The sequence below is a fragment of the Rattus norvegicus genome, chromosome 4, assembly GCF_036323735.1.
Source record: "Rattus norvegicus strain BN/NHsdMcwi chromosome 4, GRCr8, whole genome shotgun sequence".
Lineage (NCBI taxonomy): Eukaryota > Metazoa > Chordata > Mammalia > Rodentia > Muridae > Rattus > Rattus norvegicus.
In genome coordinates, this window is record NC_086022.1 from 10,301,755 (window position 1) to 10,325,611 (window position 23,857).

At 46.6% G+C, this 23,857-nt stretch overlaps 1 pseudogene; it reads left to right on the forward strand.

Moving 5' to 3' along the window:
* The first annotated feature begins 21,574 nt into the window (after positions 1-21,574).
* Positions 21,575-22,326, forward strand: Rpl10a-ps9 (ribosomal protein L10A, pseudogene 9; annotated as a pseudogene).
* The last annotated feature ends 1,531 nt before the right edge of the window (positions 22,327-23,857 follow it).

Below are 23,857 nucleotides of genomic sequence, written 5' to 3' on the forward strand. Positions count from 1 at the left end.
AGGCTGATTCCACACTGGGCAGAGTTTAAGCATGGAAGATCTCAAAGCCTACCCACACAGTGAAGTACTTCATCAGAAAAGGCCACACCTCCTAATAGTGCTATTCTCTGTGAACAAACCATTCAATCATATGAGTTTATGGGGGCTAAACCTATTCAAACCACCACACCTTCTTTCTCTCCTAATAGTATTGAGGGGTTGGAAGGGGTTCTTGTGGGGAAGGGTAGTAGGAAAGGGAACCTTTAAAGTAGCCAAAGTCTGGTTACAGCCTGTGTCAGAAAATAAAAAAGAAAAGAAAAGAAAAGAAAAGAAAAGAAAAGAAAAGAAAAAAACTGTTATCAAACTTACAGGTCACAACCTGTCATCACCCAACCTCAATATTCCAGTCAGAAAAGCCAAATTAAAGAAAGCTATAGTTCCTCATTCTGCTTCCTCTTGCAGGGTGTTTAGGTGCCACTGCACACCAGACATGGAAGGATGGAGCAGGTCTGGGCCCACCTTCTGCTTTTTCCTTCTGAGTGTTCAAGCTCTAATGCACACCTGACAGGAAAGTATAAAGCATGTTCTGAAGTAGATGGGTCAACAGGATCTTGGTCTGGCAGAGAGCACTGGAGAAAGCCTCCTCTGAGGATTTCAGTGATACAGTTTTTATAGACAATATTCGATGAAACAGTTCTTATATGATATTCAGTGAAGCAAACAGTTTATGCACATACACTATTTGTGCTAAACAAATATGAACCTTGGAGAGTGGGGAGGGATTTTTGGGGTGAACAAGAGTCATTATCTGGAGGTTAAGGTACTGGGAACACCTCATTTGCATAGAGAGGTGCTCCAGGTGCTGAGCAAGTTCTTACCTGGGGAGAGGAAGTTGAACCTTTAAGCCAAGGACTATGTTATATTCCTTGAGTAGAAACTGTGGGGGTTGGTCTCTCCAGATCAGGCAGATTAAATAGTAGGATCTAACAGAGAGCAAGCCAGGTGTGGCGCCACACACCTTTAATTCCAGCACTCAGGATGCAGAGTCAGGCAAAGCTCTGTGAATTCAGGGCCAGCCTGGTCTACATAGTGAGCTCCAATGCAGCCCAGGTTATGCAGTAAGACTCTGTCTCTTAGTTTAGGTTTCTAGTGGTATGAAGAGATACCATGACCAAGGCAACTCTTATAAAGGATAGCATCTAATTAGTGCCAGGAAACATGGTAGTACACATGCTGGAGAAGGAACCAAGAGTTCTACATCTGAATCAACAGGCACAGGAAGAGAGAGTGAGCCAACTATGCCTGGCTTGAATGTCTGAAATCTCAAAACCCACCCATAGTGACAGATCTCCTCCAACAAGGCCACACCTACTTCAACAGGGCATAGTGCCATTCCCTATGTTCCTATGGGGATCATTTTCCTTCAAACCACCACAGTCTCAAAAACAAAATGAAACACCAGATAGATGATAGATAGATAGATAGATAGATAGATAGATAGATAGATAGATAGATGTGAAAAACAGAAACGGAGATCTAATCTATGTTGTTACATTGGGAAGAGGAGCAAAAAAGATCTAGTAAACTCCCTACACTGTGGCCCTGAAATTAGATCAATATGCACATTTAAGAAATCCTGGTCAGGGTGTGGTCTTGCCCACCATTGACCACAGTTATTTTCTTAGTTATTTTCTATTTGTTGTGAAGAGACACCATGACCAAAACAATTTATTTTAAAAATGCATTTACTTTGGGTCTTCTGTTTCCAGAGTCATGACCATCATGGCAGGAAAGCTTGGCAACATAGTGCTAGAGCAAGTCGGGAGGGGGAGCAAGAGAGAGTGCCAACTAGGAATAGCATGGGCTTTTAAAACTTCAAAGCCTGCACCCAGAAACACACCTCCTCCAGCAAGGCCACACCTCTTAATCCTTCCCAAATAGTTCTACTAACTAGAGACCAAACATTCAAATACATAAGTTTATGGGGACTAGTTTTAATTATCATTATATCTGGGCTTAGTTTCATCATGTGATGTTGTTGTTAGGTCTATGTAAAATCTCTTTTCAGGTGACAAATGCACCACCACCAACACACACACACACACACACACACACACACACACACACACACACACAGAGTCATCCTTTTCATCTCCCAGCATCATGAGATTCCACTGGAAATTCTCATCTCTTTGGGTAGTCATTGTAATAGACACAAGTATCTCTTCATAATATTTTCATTTCTGCGTGATCGTCTACAAAATCGATTTTAAAAGGGGATAGATGTGAACAATAGGAAGGCAGGGAAGGGAGAATGGACACAGGAAGCAGAGTGCTATTGAGCTGACTGGTACTTCTAACTTCAGGTTCACCTCTGCAAGTGACAGTAAGTCCCATCTGTCTGTCACAGGGTCTCTATAAGTCCCTGTGGCTGTGGCGTAATTAAATCATTTCTTATGGAATTAGCCCAGCTTCTGTCATGGACAAGGGGAGACTGAGCCAGTCTTCTGAGTGGATGCTTTGGAGCAGTTTGGTCTGGAGACCTCCAGCGTGAGCTCTCTGCTTTGCCTAAGAAGAGGCATCAGGACAGTGGGGTAGACTGGCCAGCTCTGGGAAGGGCTGCTAAGCCTCTTCCTTGCTGTCTGCTAGTGTCAGAAAATGTCAGAGCCTCTGAGTCTCAGCTTCCTTGTCTGCACAGTGTAATGACTACAGTGGACGACTGCTGAAAAAAAATAAGTAAATTCAATCCTAAGTTAAAACTGAGCAGGGGCTGGGGATTTAGCTCAGCGGTAGAGCACTTGCCTAGCAAGCGCAAGGCCCTGGGTTCGGTCCCCAGCTCTGAAAAAAAGGAAAAAAAAAAAAAAAACTGAGCAAAGAGCTCAAAACACAAAGGCTAACAAGTGGATGGATCTCTATTTAAAAAGCAAGATATGAATAAAGACTTAACTGTCAAGAGTAAACACTGAGATTACAGAGGACATGGGTTTGATCCCAAGAACCCACATCACAAATGCCTACACACACATGTACACATACACACACATGTACACACATACACACACATACACACACATATACACACACATACACACACATGTACACACATATACACACACATACACACATGTACACACGCATATACACACACATACACACACATACACACACACATACACACACACACATACACACACACACATACACACACACACACAATGTTTTTGTTTTTGTTTTTGTTTTTTTGTTTTTTTTTTCAGTTGCATGGGTGTTTTGCCAGCATGTATCTCACCTTTGTTCCTGGTTCCCGTGGAGGCCAAAAGAGAGTGTCAGATCCCCAAAATTAGAGTCATAGACATGGGGGCTGGAGAAATGGCTCAGTGGTTAAGAGCACTGACTGCTCTTCCAGAGGTTCTGAGTTCAAATCCCAGCAACCACATGGTGGCTCACAACTATCTGTAATAAAGTCTTAAAAAAAAAATTTAGAGTCATAGACAGTTGTGAGACACCATGTAAATTCTTGTAATCAAACTCCTATCCTGTCTTCTAGTCCAAGAAAAAGAGAGGTGTTGCCAGCAACAAAGCTAAAATGAGTTGAAGGTCTGACGAGACCTTAGCCATCAGACTTGGAGATGTAGTCTGGAATTGCCCATCCTGTTTGAGTTGGATGTGTCCTCACTGTGCTCCCTTTCTCCCTATATTCTATGTCACTGTGTGTTGGAAGTGTGCAATCTGCTTTTTTACTTTGATTTTAAGGGGGTCACAGTTAAGAGATTGCCGTGGGTCTCAGAGAAGACTTTGAACTGTGGGCTTTTAAACAGACTTGAGTCTGTGTGGACTTTTGAAGTTGGATTAAATGCATTTTGCACTATGGCATGGCTACAAGCCTGTGGGGGCCAGGGAGTGGAATGAGGTGGTTTGAATGAGAATGACCTCCATAGGCTGTGACTGCTTAATCATCAGAGAGTGGCACTACTTTAAAAGAATTAGGAGGTGTGGCCTTGTCAGAGGAAATATGTCACTTATGGTCAGCTTTGAGGTTTCAAAAGACCGTTCTGCTTTTGGATCAGGATGTAGGTCTCAGTTACTTCGGCAGTACCATGATCGCCACTGTGAGCCCAGCCCTGCTGGGAATGGTCTAAACCTCTGAAACTGTAAGCCATCCCCCAATTAAATGCTTTCTTTTATAAGAGTTGCCTTGGAAGAGCAGCATTCTCACCTAACCCAGACCCCCGAGAGATCTCTCAGACACTGAGCCACCAATCAGGCAGCATACACAAGCTGGTCTGAGGCCCTGACATATATACAGCAGAGGACTGCCTGGTCTGGCCTCAGTGGGAGAAGGCAAGCCTAACCCTCAAGAGACTTGAGGCCCCAGGGAGTGGGGAGGCCTGGCGGGGAGGGCGGAACATCCTCTTGGAGACAGTGGGGAGGAGGAATCGGATGAGGAACTATGGTAGGGTAGAACGGGAGGGGAGTTAATGACTGGACTGTAAAAAGTAAAAGTAATAATTAAACAAAAATTTGCCTTGGTTGTCGTGACTCTTGGTAGCAATAAAACAGTGACTACAATAAGAAAAAAGATTCATTCATTCTTTTATTCAACAAGAGGGTGCTTAGTAAGCTTGTATACCCAGTACTTGTACATATAAGTGTGCATGCATGTGAGCAGAGGCCAAAAGTTAGCTGCACGCCTCCCTAATTCTTTTCTTGAGACAGGCTCTTACTAAACACACGGCTTTAGTAAGACTTGCTGGTCAGTGAGATCCAGGGATCCTCCTGTTTCTGTCCTCTGGGCTGGAATTGAAGATGTACAGCATCACCCTGAAACCTGGTTCCAAACTCGGATCCCCAGGTTTGTACAGCAGAGACCAAGCTGTCTCCTCGATCTCTCAAGCATTTCTTTAGCCAGCAGAATCTGTGCGTACACTGCTGAGCAAAACCAAATGTGGTCTTCAGCCCCATGTCTAGCGTAGTCTAAAAGGAAGAGAGACCTTGGCAATGCCAACGGTAACAACAATAACGAAGTACCACGTAGACGCTGAGGTAGAACTCAGAGGATAGAGTACTTGTCTCTGGTGCACCCTTGGTCCTTGGCACCACACGCTTAGTGCAGTAACCCTAATACTTGGGAGACTGGACGTAGGAAGATCCAGAAATTCAAGGTAATCCTGTCTTACATAGCTCAAGGCCAGTCTGGACTACAGAAGACCCTATCTCAAAAGCAAGAACCCACCAACAAACAAATCACAGGGAAGTGTGGAGTCAAGGATGACGTCAGTGTGCTGTGAGAGGCAACGCTTATTTAACCAGGGACATTCTTTGCCCCAGAAGGCCGTGGTGTAGTTAAGAGCTGAGACATAAGTTTGCCTTAACAAAACAGGGAGGCTTATTCAAGTAACTGGAGTAGCAGGTGCAGGGCCCTGGTGCTAGTGGGAACATGGGTCGGGCTGAAGACTATACATGGTCCCAGAGGAAGGGGTGGAGACAAACAGGCCTAAGGACAAAAGCCGTCAGGACTGCCTGAGAGAGTCGCTTGCCCTACACAGTGCTTGCCACCTGTCCCATGATTGACAGATACAATCAGCATCACCTGCTACCCTGCTTTTTGCCTTCCATTTGGGCTCAGCCAGTGGTAAGTTGTTTGGGGAGCCTGAAGGGCAGGAAAGTTGCCAGGTCATGGAGGGTTGGCTGCCTTGCCTGCCAGAGGCCAACACTGTGGCAAACAGCCCTCCTGCGTGGCTGCTGCCATGGGTCCAATCAACTACAATCCAACCGTTCAGCTCCTGAGCCGATGACTAGGTCTCCACCCTGTAACCACCGCAGGGCTTCAAGCTTTTTCAAGGCAGGGCCTAGAAGAAGGGAGCCAAGGGATGTGCCTTTAAAGGGGACAATGAGATCCAATCATTTCCTGTCTTTTTCTGTCTCCCAGTGGCCATGAAATAAACAGAATGCTCTGTGACACATGCTCCAGTCATAACATCCTATGCTACCACATGCTCTGTGACACATGCTCCAATCATGCTACCACATGCTCCAATCATGCTACCACATGCTCTATGACACATGCTCCAGTCATGCTACCACATGCTCTGTGATACATGTTCCAGTCATGCTGTCATGCTACCACATGCTCTGTGACACATGCTGTAGTCATAACATCCTGTGCTACCCCATGCTCTGTCACACATGCTGTAGTCATAACATCCTGTGCTTCCCCGGGCCCTGTGACACATGCTCCAGTCATGCTATCACATGCTTTGTGACACAGGCTCCAGTCATAACATCCTGTCCTACTCCATGTTTTGTGATACATGCTCCAGTCATGCTACCACATGCTCTGTGTGACACATGCACCAGTCATGCTACCACATGCTCTGTGGCACAGGCTCCAGTCATGCTACCACATGCTCTGTGGCACAGGCTCCAGTCATGCTACCACATGCTCTATGTGACACATGCTCCAGTCATGCTACCACATGACATGCTCTGTGGCACAGGCTCCAGTCATGCTATCACATGTTCTGTGAAGCAGGTTCCAGTCATAACAGATACTGTGCTACCCCCTACTCCAAGCAACAGGTTCAAGAAGCCACCAACAAAAATCTTTGAAACTTCAACCCAAATTAATCTTTCCTCCTTACAAAGCACTTCTGTCAGGCGTGTGTTACAACTATGGCACCCGGCACAATGACCCCATATGAGACTGGAGCTGCTACTTTTTACCCTTTGGACCTAGGAGGGAAGCTGCATCTCACTGCTGGGAGCTCTCGTCTCACTGTTGTGAGCTCTGGCATACTGCTTCTGACGCAAGCCTGGTGTGGTTCTGCACAGCTATACACTTGGAAAATGGAGACAGAAGGAATAGGAATTCAGGGCTAGCCTAGGCTAAGGAGCAAGCTCAAGAGTAACCTGGGTGTGATGGTTTGCATATGCTCAGCCCAGGGAGTGGTACTATTAGAAAGTGTGGTCCTATTGGAGTAGGTGTGTCACTGTGGGTGTGAGCTTTAGGACCCTCATCCTAGCTGCCGGGAAGCCAGTCTTCTGCCAGCAGCCTTCAGATGAAGATGTAGAACTCAGCTCCCCCTGCACCATGCCTGCCTGGATGCTGCCATGCTCCTGCCTTGATGATAATGGATTGAACCTCTGAACCTGTAAGCCAGCCCCAATTCAATGTTGTCCTTATAAGAGCTGTCTTGGTCATGGTGTCTGTTCACAGCAGTCAAACCCTAAGACACTGGGGGCCTGACACTGTTTCTAAGCCCCATGCTTGTTTATTGAACCTGGTACAAACTGCTCAGTTTCTGTGCACAGGAGTCTGGTTGGTACACCATCTGTGCAGAATACTTTATTTCTGCCCAGAGTGCACTGGAGATCCAGAAATCTGAAGCAGAAGAAGGGAGTGCGGAACTCACTATTGATCTCGTGGGTGGCAGGCTGTGGCATGGGATGGATAGGACTGGTACCAGGCCATTCTTTCTTGTTTGTTTATGACTTAGTCCTTCATGTATCTGCAACACCATCTCTCTGTGCCTATTTCTGCACCCAAATTTACCATTCTTTAATAAGATAGGAGTCCTGATAGATGAGGTAAGCCCTGATGACCTTTAGCTTCACTCCCTTACCTCAATAGAGGCCGTCCTTCAGACAGGGCACTGGCCAGTGTGTCAGCACACTTCTAATCTCAGCACTCAGGAGGCAGACCTGTAAGCCAGCATCTTCCCCAAGTAGCTCCTGAAGCTGTTCACGGTCTTTATCACGGTAAGAGACAGTAAACTAGGACAGCTGCGTTTGACCCCCAGAACCCATGTAAAGGTAGGAAGGGAAAACAAACTGCACACAGCTGTCCTCTGACCCCCACATGAACATATGAACATATGAGGCCCACATATATGCACATGCATACACATACAAGTAAATGTGAAAATCTTTTATTTATTAAATACATGTTTTTTTTTTAAAAAGCCGGGCACTGGTGGTACACACCTGTAATCTCAGCACTCAGGAGGCAGAAGCAGACAGATCTCAGAGTTCACGACCAGCCTGGTCTACACAGTGAGTTTCAGGACAGCTGGGGCTATACAGAGAAACCCTGTCTCAAACAAATTAACCAAAACAAAAACCAAATCAAGCATAACCAAAAAAAAAAAAATCATGTATATAAAAATAAAGGCTAACTCTGCACTTTAAGAGGACTCATTGCTCTAACGGAGGACCTGGCACCCACATGACAGCTTACAGGATTCTGTTACTCTGGTTCCTGGGCCACTACCAGGCATGTGCATGAACTGTAAAAGAGTAGTTCTGTGCGTCTGACACGGAAAGGTCTCCCAAAACATAGTTGTTTGTTTAGTTGGTTGGTTAGTTTTGCCTGGCTCCTTTCCTGGCTTTATGTTTTGGTGGGCCTCGCTTGTGGTTTAGGGAGACAAAGTTTCACTCTGTAGCAGACTGGCCTTGAGCTCACTCACTGTGCATCCCAGTGATCCTCCTGCCTCGACCTTCCAAGTGCCGGGATTACCCACTGTACTTGGGAAATACATATTTTTTAAAGATTTATTTTATTTTAGTGTGTGCGTGTGCGTGCATGTGTGTGTGTGTGCGTGCGTGCGTGTGTGTGTGTGTGTGTGTGTGTGTGTGTGTGTGTGTGTGTGCAGAGGATGTCAGGTTCCCTGGCAGTGGCTACAGGAGTTACAGGAAGCTGTGAACTGCCTGATGTGGGTGCCTGATCTGAACCTGTGTCCTCCAGATCAGAAATCACTCTAAAACTGCAAAGCCACTTTCTGCAGCCCCTGTCCCTGCAAACACACACGCACAAGCACATGCACATACACATTCACACCTGAAAGGGTAAAACTGAAGTTCCTCATAACACAAATTATATAGCCAACCTTTCTGCATTTGGAGAGATGCAGGGTTGACACATCCCAAATACAATGAAGGAACTGTCTTAGTTAAGGTTTTCATTGCTGTAAAGAGACACCATGACCAATGCAACACTTATAAAGGACAACATGAATTGAGGCTGGTTTATAGTTTCAGAGGTTCAGTCAACTATCATCTTGAGGGACAAATGGCAGCATGCAGGCAGACATGGTGCTGGAGAAGGAGCTGAGAGTTCCACATCTTGATTTGAAGACAGCCAGGAAGGGAATGTCTCTTCTGCACCCGGTGGAGCTTCAGTGCTAGGAGCCTTCAAAGTCCAACCCCACAGTGACACATTTCCAACAGGGCCACACCTATTCTAACAAGGCCACACCTATTCTAACAAGGCCACACCTATTCTAACAAGGCCACACCTATTCTAACAAGGCCACACCTATTCTAACAAGGCCACACCCAAGGGCCAAGCATTCAAACATATGAGTCTATGGGGGCCTAACCTATTCAAACTACTACAGGAGTCTTGTGATCAGAGTGTCTCCCCAACCAGACGAGTGCTGCAAGATCTATTTTAAAATTCAGTAGTATAATACAACTTATGGAGGTGCGTGCATCCTTGTCTTTTGTTGAGAAAAGGTTATTTGGTTTTTGTCTGTAACAGGATCTTACTATGTAACCCATGCTAGCCTCAAAACCCTGGTTCTTGAATCTCTCTACATTCCTGATTCCTGAACTGCAGGAGTTCACCACACATGCAAGCAGGCTATAAATTTTTTTTTAACTTTGTTGAAATACTTAAATTCGATACTATGACTATAAACATACAACTTTAATTCTTTTTTGTTGTTGTTGTTGTTGTTGTTGTTGTTGTTGTTGTTGTTGTTGAAGACAGGGTTTCTTTGTTTAGCCCTGGCGGTCCTGAAACTCTCTCTGTAGATCAGGCTGGCCTCAAACTCATAGGAGATCTGCCTGCCTCTGCCTCCCCACTGTGTAATTTACATACACTTTATGCTTCTGAAGGCAGCACTTTGCCCACTATGCCTTCTCTCCCACTCCCAGTTTATGGTTTTGTTTTATTTTTGCAGAGTTTCACTCTGCAGCCCTGTCTGGCCTGGAACTCACTATGTAGAACAAGCTAGCTTCAAACTCCCAGAGATCCACCTGCCTCTGAACCCTGGATGCTAGGACCAAAGGAATATACCATCCCACCCAGACCTGTTTAATTTTTTAAAACATATTTGCTATATTTATTATCATGTGTGCATGTGTGGGCTTATGGGGAGTGGGGCACAGGCCACGGCATACGTGTGAAGGTCAGAGGTTGGTTCCGTCCTATCTGTGGGGCCTAGGGATTGAACTCAGATGTTCAGGCACTGTCAGAGGCCTTTACCAACTGGGCAATCTTTCCAGTTCTGTTTTAATTTTAAAACTCAGATTCTTGCTATGTAGCAGTATCTCAATGTAACTTACTGTGTAGCCCAGGCTGGCCTCAAACCCATGCTAGTCTTTCTATGAGGAAAGGAAAGTCCAAGATTGCTGGAACAGAGGCTGGGCAAATGACCTTGCTGACCACCACTAAACCACAGCTCACTTAGCCTCACGCACCAGCCCTTGCAAAGCCACATTACCGACAGTCCAAGATCTTCTTATAATTGAATAAAGGGATTATTCACTGACTACAACCACACCATTCAAAATCTGTGCCAGTAAACAGTAAGTGCCCCACCCTCAGGCTGGGCACCATCTGGTGCTGGAGGATTTCTTAGAGTTCAAACCCAGGAACCCCATGAGCCAAGCACTAGCTAGGAGAGGACCAAACTGCACACACCCAGGCTGTGTTCTGAGAAGGAAGATGTTTTCCAGAAGTCAGCAGCCTAGGTGTCAGCAAGGCCGGTACCTTCAGCAGAGCAGGAACAGGCTCCATGGGAGTTTACCTGTTCTGGTGGCTGTTCGTGGCGGAGGATGGCCTTGAACTACTGTCTTTCCACGTCTACCTCTCAAGTACTGGGATTACAGGCATGAGCCATCACTACCACACATTGCTCTGGATTTTTCTTTTTTTATACCCAACTTGTGTTTCTTGAAAATATGTTAAAATTACTTAATGGAGTTGGCAAATTAGACTGGAAAATCCTAGAAGCTGTGGTTTTGGGATCAATTCCTAGCATGAGAACTCTGAACCAGGTCCACCAGAGTCACCAGGGAAGTAGTTGGAAAGGCAGATCCCACCTTAGTCAGTGAGTATAACCCTGAAGCATGGGGCCAGCAATCTGGAAAGCAGCCACAGGAGCCTGTATGCTGTCCACAGGAACTGCTGGGACTCCACCAGAAGAGAAGTCTTCATTCTGTACACAGATTCTTCCCAGCCAATGGAAAAGGCGTCAGCAGTGGGGGGAGCAGGCCTCCGGCACCAGAAAATTCTCCACACAATGGCTTCTAAAATTTTGGTTTCAGAAAACTTTTATATTCCTATTTGGCAGTGTTCCAAAGGACATTTAGTTGGACTGGCTATAATTGTTGATATTTACTATATTAGAAATAGAAACGGATGCCAGCAGTGGTAGTACACACCCTCCCCAGCACTTGTCACTCTGAGTTTGAGGCCAGACTGGACTACAGAGTGAATTCCAGGTCAGCCAGGGCTGCACAGAAAAGCTCTGTCTTGGAAAACCAAAAGTTAAAGTAAAATAAAAATAAATAAATAAATAAATAAATAAATAAATGTGTATTATTTTTCTGTAGCCCAGACTGTCCACTAGAACTTACTATGTTGACTAAGCTTGCCTCACATTCCCAGTGCTCCTCCTGCCTCTGCCTTCTAAGTGCTGGATTACAGGTATATGCCACTGCACTTGGCTTGTTAATGCTGCCCTAGCTAGACTCCATCGGGCTTTCCACATTGTCATTGTTTAAAACGTGTTATATTAGGAAAGGCTATAGAAATGACTCAAGGTTAGAGCAGGTGTTGCTTTCACACACATCTGGGGTTCAGTTCTCCATCTGTAATTCCAGTTCCAGGGGACCTACTGTCCTTTGCTGACCTCCATGGGCTCATGATGCACAGACATGAGTGCAGGCGAAGCACATACAAAACACCACAAACATTAAAAATGTTTTAGTCACATATATGTATCTTGCCTATGTGTAAGTGTATGCACGAGTACAGATGTCCTTGAAGACCAAAGGTGGTGTCAGACCACTTAGAGCTGCGTTTACGAGCAACCACCCCACCATGTGTTGCTACCCCATGGGTCCTCTGGAAGAGCAGCAAGCACTCTTAAGCATTGGTAGCCTCTCTAGCTCCTTTTAAACGAATAGTAGAGAGCTGGTCACGGTGTCGCATGGCCCTCTTGAGGCAGGGACAAAACACCATTGTGAGTTTGAGGCTTGTTTTGTGAACATAGCAAGTTCTAGGTCAGCCTTGGCAACATAGTGAAAGTGAGTCTCAAGAAAGAACAATACACTCATATCACATTGATTTAATTTATTGTTCATTTCTGTTATGGAATGTGTGCATGCCCATGTGGGCTGATGTCAGAGGTCAGCAGGGTTCTTTCCGGCTACCTTTACGTGGCTTCTGGAAGCTGCCGCGCTTGCCTAGTAAGTCCCTCTACTTGATGAAACCACTTAACGTAGAAAAAACAAAACAAAACACTTTTTTGCCTGCTTATTTGGGTGTTTTGTTTTGGGGGGAGAATCTTTGGGGTGTTTTGTTTTGTTTTGTTTTGTTTTTTGTTTTTGAGGCAGTCTCTTGAAACCCAGCTGGCCTCAAACTCACTATGCAGCTGCAACGGAAGCTGGCCTGACCTCCCAATCCTCCTACCTCCACATCTCACACGCAATGTATCAATATGGGCAGCTCATGCTTTCTTAAAACAATTCAGGGACTGGTATTGGTTTGCTCTTCTGTAAATCTCTGCTGTGCTTAATAGAAGACAGCTGGGCTCTCATATCTGCGTTGCCTCTAATTGCATGTGACGTTCTGGCTGAATTCTATGAACACAATCTGTCCTCACATGGATAAGAAGTTGAGAGAGGGACGGCCTCCCACAGCCCCCTAAGAAGTAAGTCTCCAGGATCCCAGGGGTCCTCAGACCACGGGCTGAGTGAGAACCCTGTCTGAGCAAGCAGACCAATCATCTTAATGAAAAGGGGACTGGGTTGGGGAATGAACACCGAGAACTCTGAGGGAAAGGACTGAAGAGATGGCTCAGTGGGGGAGGCGTTTGCCACCAACGCTGCTGACCTGAGTTCAATCCCCAGGGTTAGGGTTGGTTAGGGTTAGGGAGACGACTTACTCCTGCAAATTGTCCTCTGATGTCCACAAATGCACCATGGCATTGGGGCATGGGCACACGCACACACACAGAATAAGTATGTTTAAAAACAAGGCAGAGACCTCCTACTGGTGTGGCATCGATGCCCCACTTTAGAAGGGAGACTCTGGAAAGAAGCTAAGAGTCCAGCTGCTCGTTTGAAGGAGCCAGGTTTGATTCCCAGTGTCCACAACCATTTGTAACTCCAGTTTCAGGGAGCTGATGCCATCTGCTAAACTCTCTGGGCACCAGTTACACACATGGCACACAAACATACACGAAGGCAAAACAATCATATACATGAAAATTTTAAACCCCAAAACAGGGAAGAAGGTCCTTTGTCAGTCATTTCCAGTGCAGAAGAAAACTTTACCCTGCCTGGCTGTTACACACACACACACACACACACACACACACACACACACACACGCTTGTATGAGCATGTGCCTAGAGTTTACCACCTGGGTTTAAACCTATAATGGGGTTCATCCTGAAGAGACTGACTCTTCCTCTCTCAGCAGCTACTGAGCACCTGTAGCCATTTCTCTGTTTAGGGATGGGATCATGTGGGATTTCCACATACCGTGTCCATGTGTCAGCTGCTATGGTCTTGTCCAGGCAACTGTATTGTTGGAAGGTCAGAGGTGCAACTTGCCTGCTATGTAGAGGACATTACATCACTCCAGTGCCTGCACTTCTGGCTGTTAGATTCTTTCCAGCCCCTCCCTTCGGCCTCCATAATCTTCCCCAGCTAAGCTTAGGTGTAGGCTGCAGGTACAACATTTGAGGTTGGGCACGCCTTTGTCACTTTCTCTGCATTTGCCCAACTGTAGATCTCTGAAATAGTGTCTCTGTGTTGGAAAAGAAGGTTCTTTAATGAGGGTCTAGAGCTCTGTTTATGAGGCTAGGCCAGAGCACAGGGTGTTCTGTCTGTGCTAGGCATGGGGTTAAATCCGTCTAGACAGGTGGTGCCTGCTGTAATCCTGGCTCTTGGGAGGCTGAGAGTTTGGGTATCTTGGGCTACAGATGAGTTCCAGGTCTACAATGTCAGATTCTATTCCAAAAGAAGGGAAAGAGAGAGGGGAGGAGAGAAATGACTGGCAAAGCAAGCCTGATGCACTTGGGAGGTTGAGGCAGGATCGCCATGATTTCAAAACCAGCCTGAACCACATAATGAGTTCCAGGCCAGACTGTGGTATAGAGTGAGAAACTGAGACCTTGTTTCAAGTATCCGGATCCCCCCTAAGCCCTGAGAAATACCCAGGGAAGAATGTTGGGGGCTCATCTTAAAACTTTTCCCCTTTGGTGCAAGGGATACACCCAAGGTACTGACCGTGTCCTCCCCACCCGTCCTCCCTGTCTCTTCTCCCCATCCCCAGCCCTCACTGTGTCCTCCTACCTGCCCCCAGTTCTTGATGTCTGTCTCCTCCTGCTGGCCTGAGAAAATCATCCGAGTGTGGAAAGTGGACCATGGTCTGCCCACGGAGAAAGCACTTCCCACACCCACGTTTCCAGCCATCTCAGAGGAGCCCAGACTCAACTGCTCTCTTCCAAGCTGTTCACCCTTGCTGTCAGCCAGTTAATAAGTGGACACCAGACGGGTTTCCTGTCCAGTCTGAACCCGTTTAGCATAAATAGTCAACTCCATAGCATCAGCTCACCCAACTGGTGGGTTAATTATCTGGCCGGGGTTAGGAATGATTTCTACAGGTCTAACTTAGAAAATGGCCCTCAGACCCTTTCACTCACAGAAATGGGTGCAGCTTTGTAAAGTAAAGCTTCTCTGTCTCTCTGGGTCAGGCCTTGCTCTGCAAAGGGAAGGCAAATGAGATGAACTGGGAAGCAAAGCGGGACCAGAGCTGTGGAGAAAGGCCTAGATGGAGCCCAGCAGTGGGTCCGACCTTAGCCAGGCATGACAGGGAAACAATGTCCAGGGTTTTAGTTGTTGTTAGTTTTAAGACAGGATCTCATTGAGTGACCAGGCTAGCCTTGAACTCACAGAGGTCCTCCCACCCTTGCCTCCCAAAAGCTTAAAGTCCTGAACCACCATGGCCAGTAGATGAAGAAATATTTAAGATGACGTGGAGCAAAAAGAGTTTGTGTCCAGTAAGATGGCTCAGGGGGCGCCCCCTGCCGAGCCTGAAGACTTGAGTTTTATCCCTGAGACCCATGAAAGGTAGAAGAGAACCAACTCCTGCAAGTTATTCCCTGACCACTGGACACACACAGCAGAACAGTTATGCCCAACACTAAATAAATGAAGTAAAAGGGAGGGGGCGGAGAGATGGCTCAGCAGTTAAGAGCACTGACTGCTCTTCCAGAGGTCCTGAGTTCAAGTCCCAGCAACCACATGGTGGCCCACAACCATCTGTAATGGGATCTGATGCCCTCTTCTGGTGTGTCTGAAGACAACTATAGTGTACTCATAAACAAAATAAATAAATCTTTTTAAAAAAAATAAATAAATGAAAGTAAAAGAAAGAGAGAGCTGCGAGTTTACTGTTACGGTCTGATACCCACTCCCCTCAACCCCACCACACACAGCTGTAGCAATTTGTTCCATGCCTTCCAGTTACCTCACATTGTTGCTGTAATATGCCTGCCAGTCACTGACACCAAAAAATCATAACTTGACTCAGAGCAGAGTCATGCTCACCACGTCCCCTGCTATGTTATGATATATGAGGCTTGTTAATCTTAACAGGTCCCACAAAGCTTCATGTAGGACCCATCAAGCTAAAGGTCAGTGTGAACTGTTATGTGCAAATTATCTTCAGTCAGAGATGACCACTGGGCAGCACTTCCTGCACCTCTATTAAACTCATTGTGGTTTTTCCCTTTATAAGCTAAGACAGAAAGATGTCTGTTGCCGTAGTTCAGGTAATTTTGAGCTATGTCCCTGGTCTGATCAGTATTAAGATGTGCATTCAATAAACTATTCTTGCTCAACTAAGACCGGTGTTCATATGGTTTGTGTGGAGATCCCACATTTACCCAACATTTACCAGATCTGGCTGCTGTGCAGAGAATGGGATGGAGGATGAGACTGACTGGAGAACTCCTCGTGGCAAAGAGTGCCAAACAAGGTTTTGGTTTTGTTAATATTTTATTATGTTATTGCATTATATTTGAGACAGGGTCTCGCTACGTGGCCTGGGGTGCCCTCGAACTCACAGATCCACCTGCCTTTGCCTGCTGGGTACTGGAGAATGACAAACTGTATGCTGCCATGACTGGCCGTGTGGCTCAGTGTGAGAGCACCAGCCTAGCTGTGCCAGCCCCTTGTTGGCATCCCTAACGCTATGGAAAAGGAAACCTGTAGGGCATCCTTCAAACGCCTTCATGCTATTTTCTTTGTTGTTTGATGTAGTGACCTCAAAGATGACCTGGAACTTCTTTCTGATCCTCTGACCAGAGTTAAAGGCACAGAAATTTTACCCCTAATTTTTTTTATTTTTACCTCCAATTTTGTATTCAAGGCAGGATGCTCTTCTAGCCATGGCTGGCCTCACAGTTGAGAGTATCTTCCTGCTTCAGTGTTTCTTGTGCTGGGGTGACAGGTGTGAGCCACCACACCTGGCTTGATCCCTTCTGTACCAGTAGGTAGGGGAGAAAGGGCTCCACCTCCCCCAGCAGTGCCTGAGTTCGCATAGTCCTCTCTGTTCCCGTGAAGCTGCCATTCTGGACTTCTCTTAGATTTGGGACTAGCCAGAGGGACGCAGAGCATGACTGTACTAGCAGGGGAGAAACTTAAAACGAGTTTAAGCCAGGGAGGGGGCGGGGTTAGAAAGCGACAGAGCCAGGGAGAGAGTGAGCAGTGGCTTAGGCTTCACGGTGGATAGAGCCCTGGATTTGGGTGGTTTCGAATGGCTGGAAGGGTTGCTGAAGACTGTGGATGAGGTCATAGGGTGGTTCCCTGCTGATAAGGTCACACCCCGGGTCACAAGCCGTGCTCACTGAAGTTCAGGTATTTTTACTGTAAGCAAAAGCTGATAGCCCTGTTTGTGAAATTCCTGGAAAATATCTGAGAAGAGTCAAGTTCTACTTACAGGCTCGACGCGTTCCACCCATAGACACACTTCACCGCTTTCCTGATCTTTTTTTTAAACATATTTTTATCTATGTGTCTTTGTGTGTATGCTACATGTGGGGGGTGCTCTTGGAGGCTAGAAGTGGGCATGGGGTCCCCTGGAGATGGAGTTACAGTTGTGAACCAACTACAGTGGGCATGGGGAACCAGATTCTGAAAGAGCAGCAAGAGCTTTTTACTGAGCCATTGCTCAAGTCCCCTACCTTAACATCCTCATCTAAAACATTCCTATATAAGGTGTGGTGGCAGATGCCTTTTTAATTCCAGTATTTGGGAGGCAGCGGCAACCAGACCTCTGCAAAGTTAAGGTCAGTTTGATCTACATTCAAAACACGGGCTTCAAAACAAACAGCCCAAACCAAACTACTCTATATAAAGGTGTTAAACTTCAGACCTGGGAAGATGGATGACCGAGGTGGACCTGGCCTCCAGGTTCTCCCTGCATTCCTCGGTCCCCACCTGTTACAGGGCATGGCTGGCACACCTCAGCCCCTACCCTAAACTTTCCAGCCCAGGGCCTGGGCTGCCCTTCCCCAAGGGGTTTTCCCTAAATAATCGAGATATTTTGGTTATCTGCCCCTTTTTTGTACCTTTGTCCTCTGTACTTGGTTCCCCACCCCTTTCTTCCCCTCACCTCCTCCCTATTTGGCTCAGGGTCACAAGCACCCAGGCCTCTCCCAGATGTGTCTGCCTCTGTGCATTCCCACATACCTATGCTAAGTCTTCTCCTCCACCATATAGGAATAGTCGTTCCTTTACTTTTTTTTTTTTGTTCCTTTCCTTTTTATACCTTTAATTTTTCATGCAAAGCCTTTGTAGCACATGTTAATTCTGCTAGTGTCTCTCAAGCTGCTGACAGACTCCAGCCTAGGTCCAGAGAAGCCTCTTCCCCCCTCCTGTGCTCCACTGATGTCCCATCTTTCTGTCCTGCCTCAGCTCTGCAGTACTTGTACAGCCAATCAGCCAAAAGTGCCAGAGAACTAAGTTCCCTGGAGCCTCCTTCGTTCTCTTCAGGGCACTTCCCATCCGGCAGCCAAAGGTCCAGCTTTGTTATTAAGGCAACTACTTAAATGTCTTTAATAAGCCAACTTCCTACCGGCTCATCACTTCCAACTATTGAGAGATTTTTGCCTTCTCCCCTAAATTCACAAGTTCAACAGCTAACCTCTGGATTTCAGTGTCTTTGGACACAGGATCTCTGAGGAGGTAAGCGGCTAAAATGAAGTCATTAGCTGAGTGTGGTGGTATGTGTTTTTAACACTAGCCGTAGGGAGGCAGAGGCAGGCAAATTGCTGTTTGAGGCCAGCCTGGTTTACAATAGTGAGTTTCAGGCCAGCCAGAGCTAATGCAACCCTGACTCCAAAAAAAAAGAAAAGAGGAAGAAGAAGAAGAAGAAAGAAGAAGAAGAAGAAGAAGAAGAAGAAGAAGAAGAAGAAGAAGAAGAAGAAGAAGAAGAAGAAGGAGAAGGAGAAGGAGAAGGAGAAGGAGAAGGAGAAGGAGAAGGAGAAGGAGAAGGAGAAGGAGAAGGAGAAGGAGAAGGAGAAGGAGAAGGAGAAGGAGAAGGAGAAGAAAAGAAGAAGAAGAAGAAGAAGAAGAAGAAGAAGAAGAAGAAGAAGAAGAAGAAGAAGAAGAAGAAGAAGAAGAAGAAGAAGAAGGAGGGGCTGGGGATTTAGCTCAGTGGTAGAGCACTTACCTAGGAAGCACAAGGCCCTGGGTTCGGTCCCCAGCTCCGAAAAAAAGAACCAAAAAAAAAAAAAGAAGGAGGAGGAGGAGGAGGAGGAGGAGGAGGAGGAGGAGGAGGAGGAGGAGAAAGAGAAGGAGAGGAGGAGGAGGAAGAGGGGAGGAGGAGGAAGAGGAAAGAAAAGAAAAAAGAAAAGAGAAAAAAAGAAAAGAGAAAAAAAGCTATCATTAATGATGAGCTTCATAGCCCGATCAAATATGCCTGGATAACAAACAAACAAACAAACAAAAAAGACACAGAGCAAGAGCAAGACCATTACAGGACAGAAGACGCCAGAGAAAACACCAGGCTAGGATTAGAGTGCAGTGGTAGAGAGATTACCTAGCATGTGTGAGGCTCTAAGCTCAATTTCTGGCACAGGGGTGGGGGTGGTGGTGGTGGGGGACACGACATACCCTCAGGGTAGAAACGGGTTTGCTGGGCATGGTCTCACATATACCTTGGCTTTGATCTTAGCAAACTGAGACAGAAGCATCACTGTGAGTTTGTGATCAGCTCATATTATACACAGTTCGATAGCCTGAGAGGCCAGCAGTGGTGGTTCACGCCTTTAATCACAGCACTCAGGAGGCAGAGGCAGGAAGATCTCTGTGTGTTTGAGGTCAGCCTGGTCTACAGAGTCTCAGGACAGCCAAGGCTACACACACACACACACACACACACACACACACACACACACACACACACACAAACCTCTCAAAAAATGAACACACCAAAAACACAAAAAACTGAAACAAATAACCTGGGATATCGTGCGGATGCTGTCTCAACCCCCAGAGGCTCTACAGCTGCAACATGGTCTCCCTCTGGGGAAGCAGGCCTCAAGGCTGGCAGCAGGGGAAGGTGGGATGTGGCAGCCACCTCTGCACTGTGTTAACTTCAGTGTTCAGTGTGCCATGTGTCTTACGCCCCAGTTCCCTGAGGCCACTGGGAAAATATATTTGAAATCTGGAGATGGTAATGCCTGCAGCTCTGGAGTTCCCTTTCTTTTTTCTTCACAGAACCAACTCATGGCATTTTCTTTTTCCCTTTTCCCCCATGTTGTAGGCTGAACCCGAGGCCTCTTGCGTGCTTAGAGAAGCATTCCGCCACTGAGCTGCACCTCCACACCATAGTTTCTCTTTTGGCTGTACAAAATGGTATGCTTACATGACACTGTTGGAAACCTGGGACCTTTCTGATTTTGTCATCTTTTAGTTTTTGGTGAGAAATCAATTGTCTTCGAGCTAAATGCATTCTGGTCTTGTGAAACACGGTCTCATGCTTATACTTTAGTCCTAGCTAGCTTAGAACCAGATACGTAGCCCAGACTGATTCGGTTCCCTGAGTTCTAGGACTGCACAGGCCCTATTTCTAACTTTGTGTATTTGAGAAAAAATGGAAGGAGTATCTTTTTTTAAATTTTTTATTTTTATTCTTTGTGACTCTCGCATCACGTTCCCCAGTCTCACTCACCTCCACGTCCCATTGTATCTGTCCTCTGCCCTTGCAGCCTCTCTTGGAAACAGAAAAGCTTGTTGTAGAAGCCTCATCCCACAGTACACACCCTTTTATCCAAACAGCTTCACTAGCAAATGTTCATTGTAGTTTGTCACTGGTCTGGTTCGAGGCCCCTGGCTTCTGCTACACTATCAATACTAGATCCTTACCAGGGCTCCTCTCAGACACCCTGCTGTTACCCATTGTCACAGAGATCCTGCAGCTTTGGTTCTGCAGGGCTGGCCCATTCACAAGCTCCAACAGTTCAGAGATGGCCATCCCAAAGCCCGTGGATCTGGGCGTAGGTAGTAGCTGAGTTGGTCAGTCTGCCGTTTCTCTGGCTTTGCCGAGGCAAGGGGCGGGACCAAGGGGCGGGGCCAGCTCCCTTGCATGCAGCAGCCTGCAAGAGACAGGACCAGCTTTCCTGAACTCAGTCCCTCAGGCCTGGGTCCTGACACACACAGCACCAGCACCAGCTCTACCAGCTGTCAAGGGAGGTGCTGCCCAGGCCAGGTGAAGGGCTGCTCCCCTCCTGCTGCAGCTCTTCCCTGCTCATACCAATAGTTTGTTTTCTTGTGATTGAATAGTTTTTAAAGTGACACACCATATTAAAATGTTTAAGAAAAATGAGCTGTCCCTAAGTGGCCTAGGCCTTTATCTCAGCAATCCGGAAGTCTGAGGCAAGTCCGAGGATTCTCCAACAGTTGAAGCCAGCCTAGGATGCATACTGAATTCATGGCCATCAACTGGGTGTTTGAGACCCTATCTCAGAACTAAAACAAAATAAAACAAAAATTGCTTTCCTAAGGTTCACAAGAGCCTGGGTTCAGCCCCCAGTACCACTGGGACTCAGTATACTAGGTATACTTGTATACTCTTCTGTACTAGACAAGTGGAGGCAGCAGGGCCCATAAAGGCCAGGCCCATCGGTGCTATCTTACAAAACCCTGCCTTCATCCTATTTATTTATTTTTATTGGAGACAGCCTCACTGTGTAGCCTTGGCTGGCCTAGAACTGGCTATGAAGACCAGGCTGGAACCCCAAGCACTAGGACTAAAGGCATTTGCCACTATACCCATAAAAGCCCTGTCCTTAAAAAGAAAAAATAGTTCTTTTCCGGTTCCCGCAGCCGCAGCCATGAGCAGCAAAGTTTCACGCGACACCCTCTACGAGGCGGTGCGGGAAGTCCTGCACGGGAACCAGCGTAAGCGCCGCAAGTTTCTGGAGACGGTGGAGCTGCAGATCAGCCTGAAGAACTACGACCCTCAGAAGGACAAACGCTTCTCGGGCACCGTCAGGCTTAAGTCCACCCCTCGCCCCAAGTTCTCCGTGTGCGTCCTGGGGGACCAGCAGCACTGTGATGAAGCCAAGGCCGTGGATATCCCCCACATGGACATCGAGGCGCTCAAGAAGCTTAACAAGAACAAGAAGTTGGTCAAAAAGCTGGCCAAGAAGTATGATGCCTTTTTGGCCTCCGAGTCTCTGATCAAGCAAATCCCACGTATCCTGGGCCCAGGCCTAAACAAGGCGGGCAAGTTCCCCTCCCTGCTGACACACAATGAAAACATGGTGGCCAAAGTGGATGAGGTGAAATCCACAATCAAGTTCCACAATCAAGTTCCAGATGAAGAAGGTGCTGTGTCTGGCCGTTGCCGTCGGCCACGTGAAGATGACCGATGACGAGCTAGTCTACAACATCCACCTGGCTGTCAACTTCTTGGTGTCCTTACTCAAGAAAAACTGGCAGAACGTCCGGGCTCTGTACATCAAGAGCACCATGGGCAAGCCCCAGCGTCTGTATTAGGACGCTCCAATAAACCTCGTTGCTGCCTTAAAAAAAAAAAAAAAAAAAAAAAAAAAGAAAAAATATTTTTTCTACTCTCTATTAATGGTGGGAAAACATACCCTAATATAGTAAAATGGTTGTGCTGTATTTTAAATTTTAACTTTCTTTAACATTACTCCATACTGTAATAATACCTACAGGCTGGGTCCCCAGCCCCCAGCCCCCAGCCCCCAGGCCACGGCATAGTGACAGCAGCTCACACTCGGCCCCCAGGCCATGGTATAGTGACAGCAGCTCACACTCAGCCCCCAGGCCACGGCATAGTGACAGCAGCTCACACTCAGCCCCCAGGCCATGGTATAGTGACAGCAGCTAACACTCAGTCCCCAGGCCACGGCATAGTGACAGCAGCTCACACTCAGCCCCCAGGCCACGGTATAGTGAGAGCAGCTCACACTCAGTCCCCAGGCCACGGTACAGTGACAGCAGCTCACACTCAGTCCCCAGGCCACCGTATAGTGACAGCAGCTCACACTCAGTCCCCAGGCCACCATATAGTGACAGCAGCTCACACTCAGTCCCCAGGCCACGGTATAGTGACAGCAGCTCACACTTATGCTCTGGAGGTGTTCACTTTGCTTGTTACCAATATCAAGTTTGTTGTTGTTGACAGAAAACCTCTGAGGTTGCACAGCCTGCTTGTATTATCCCACGGTAAAGACTGACCACAGCACTGAGCACCAGCAAGTTCTGGGCTCTGTTCCCAAGGAGATGGGAGAATGAAACAGCTTCAATAGGAAAAGACTTCAAAATCCTGAAAATTAAAAACGAAAAAGAGGTGTGGCCCAGCGCCTGTCACCTGGGTTAAGAGTGCTTGCTGCTTCTTCCAAGGACCCAAGATCGCTTCCCAGCACCCAGAGCTGGCTCACAACAATCTGGAATTAACTCCAGCTCCACATACATAGAGGGGGCATAAACAGACACATAGAAAGAAAGACAATGTTTAATCCCAGCGGTAGAGAAGCAGAGGGATCTCGGAGATTTCAGTCAGCATGATCTATGCAGGTGAGCTCCAGGCCAGCTACATGAGACCTGTCAAGGGCGGGAATGCCTTCCATCCCTAGAAGCCACACGCTAAAAGAACAGGATGCCCACAAGTTGTCCTCTATCCTTTATGCTCCCACAGTGGCACAGGCCTTCCACCCCCAAATAATAAAAGTGTTATAAAATAAAATAAATCATACATAAACATTTTTATATATTTGAAGGCAGAGGATTCTTAACCAAATTGATTAAAGGCAGGAGCAGTAATTCCCTCTGGAAAATTAACTGTCTGTAAAAAAAAAAAAAAAGTTATAATGAAAAGATAATAACTTCACAATAAAGACCTGTCTTGCTGAATTTTAATTTTTAATAAGGTTGGACTTCCGGTTCCTAGTAATGCTACATGGTAATAAACATGAAAACCCAATCTTCAAATGTTAATGCTAATTTAGTAGGCTTGTTTTTTATGTTTAATTTAAAAACTATTTAACCAAACTTAAGATTAATAGGAATGAAAGAATGTCAAGAGTGGGAGGGGCTTCAA